At 40.2% G+C, this 2,625-nt stretch overlaps 1 pseudogene; it reads right to left on the bottom strand.

Annotated features, from left to right (window-relative positions):
- Positions 1-906: 906 nt before the first annotated feature.
- On the bottom strand, positions 907-2,175 carry LOC144889344 (zinc finger BED domain-containing protein 5-like; annotated as a pseudogene).
- Positions 2,176-2,625: the final 450 nt, after the last annotated feature.

Below are 2,625 nucleotides of genomic sequence, written 5' to 3'. Positions count from 1 at the left end.
TAAACTATTATAGTCCCTTTGAACCGATATATCCCTGCAGGCCCTTTAGATCCCTTGAGACCCCTTTAGATATTTTAGACCCCTTAGAGCAGTGTTTCCCAACTTTTTTCGCTATGTGGCCCAACTGGCTTTTGACCTGACGTGTCATGGCCCAGTGGGGATCATAACAATTTTTTTAAACCAAAGAAATGTCAATAAGAACCACAACTTAATTCAACTTAGACTTTTAGAGTATTTAATGGAACAATATTTCTCATTTGAACAATTTATTTGTGAAATGAATTAATGCGAGTGAAGTAAAGCAAATTTAATTGTGACAAAGGGTCTTGTGAGAAATTTTTAGAACAGAACATCAAGAAAATCAATTGAAAAGGCAAATGAACACTTCAGACTTCAAGGCTTTTCCATAAAAAACAAATATTTATTTTAAATTAAGAAATGAAACTCTATTAACACATTGCAATAATAACCAGGAAAATAAAAAATATTTGAAAACTCATCTCCAGGGTGCTTTGCTTGTGGGCTGTAACACAAAACATTGCAGTATCTGCCAATTGAAAAAAACTCAAACCAGTTTAACCTAAAGCTACTTTAATGAGAGATGTTCTCCTGAATTTTCTGCACCAGTTTCCAAATCCTAGGTTCTATTGTAGAAAGCGCACATCTAAGATCTGCCTCACATTCAAGGCGGTTCCGAGCCTTTGTCTTCAGCTGCACCAACGTTGAGAAGCCTGATTCACAAAGATAAGTTGTTGCAAAGGGCAGGAGTTTCCGAAGGCATTCCTTTGCAATGTTGGGGTAGCTTCCCATCAGTTTTGGCCAAAACTCAGAGATAGAGGAAGCTTCAAAGACATCTCTGCATCCAGAATCATTTTGAAATTCAATCAGTTCATCTTTCAGGTCATCCTGGACATCACTGACTTTAACAAGAAAAGGATTCCTCATGAGCACCAGTCCTTCTCTCCCAATTTCTGGAAAGTACTGCAGAAATTCTTCTCAGAGACAGCTGAGGTGTGTCACAACATCCTTTGCAACGCCAGGATCCAACGGCTCATTAATAGTGACTTCTGAAAGAGATTCAAACATGGTAAAGTTCCCTTCCTCAGCCTTTCGTTTCCAGTTTTCAAGCTTCTGTATAAATGCACTGAGAGTGTCAATGAACTGAATGATAGTTGTTCCCTTTCCTTGCAGCTTTAGATTCAGTCTGTTCAGTTGATCAAAAATATCCACAAGGTATGTGAGGCGAAAGACCCACAGCTTTTCATGGAAGGAAGCTTCAAGTTTGCGCTTTTCTTGCATCTTTAGGAAACTCTGCATCTCTTCTAGTGCCACCCTTCTAGTGTTCAAACACTAGTGCCACAACATTTCCTTTTGATAGCCAACGCACCTTGGTGTAGTAAAGCAGGTTCTTATGCTCTGAATCCATTTCTGTGCACAATTGCTTGAACAGTCGGGAATTCAAATGCACTGCTTTTCACATAGTTCACAATTTTGATGACTTGTTCAAGAACATCCTGAAGATGAGATGGAAGGGTTTTTGAAGCAAGAGCTTGCCGATGAATCAGACAATGAACAGAAATTATGCCTGTAGATAGATTTCGAACAAGCGCTTGGAAGCCACTTTTTGCTCCCAGCATAGCTGGGGCGCCATCGGTGCACACTCCACAGAGATTGTGCCAGTTCAGTTTCTCATGGTCAAATAACTCTGTTACCTTTTCCATCACATCCACAGCTCTGGTATTTCTTCGAGAGAACGGCAGAATAAAAAAATTTCCTTGATGGAATCACCCTACACATACCGAATGAAGGCAAGAAGCTGGGAGCAGGTTGAAACATCTGTTGATTCATCCAACTGAATTGAGAACAATCCAAATGCAGCGTCTTTGATTTCAGCAATCACCTGTTATTTTATGTCGCTAGACAATAAGCAATCCTCCTTTGAACCGTATTATTTTACAGAGAGATTTTGTTGAACTTTTTTTCAGCTTCTTCTCCAATCAGAATCCTAGCCATCTTCAGAGTAAATGGCTTGATCAGAGTCTCTCCAACTGTGTGAGGTTTCTTCTGTTGCGCAATGAGGAGGCTGATGGCATAAGAAGCCTCCGTAACACGCTTGTTTTGCTGAAGTAATGTTTCACTTTGATCCAAGCGCTGGCACTTCACGTTCTCTTCCATTTTCTTGAAGAAGTCCACGTCCTTATGTTGATGATGTGGATGAATCTTCTCCAAATGGAGCTTCAACTTCGATGGCCGCAAAGATTAATTTCCGAGAACTTTCTGGCACAGGACACATTGTCCTTTTAATTCTGCACGATCATGTAAAGATGTGAATCCAAACTTTATGTATTGCTCATCATATCCTCGTTTTGTCATTTCAGAAGGGTTTCTGGAAAAAAGAAAAAAGAAAAAGGAAACATATAAAAAAACAAGACTAAAAAAATATGCAGGGAATAGTGGGTGGCTACCACTGGCCACCACCAACACACACAGAATTGAACTCTTGTTTTAGGCCTTGTGTGTGAAAATATTATATTGTTACGGTACGCGGTTAAGGATGGTATGTTTGCCGAGCGGAGGCTCCGCGACCGAACAGTTGTTCCCCGACTAAACCCGATTCACCCAAAC

This window comes from Myxine glutinosa, unplaced genomic scaffold (assembly GCF_964187855.1).
Source record: "Myxine glutinosa unplaced genomic scaffold, kmMyxGlut1.1 SCAFFOLD_2912, whole genome shotgun sequence".
Lineage (NCBI taxonomy): Eukaryota > Metazoa > Chordata > Myxini > Myxiniformes > Myxinidae > Myxine > Myxine glutinosa.
Note: the sequence above shows the minus strand (reverse complement) of the source record. Positions and strands in the feature narration are given on the sequence as shown.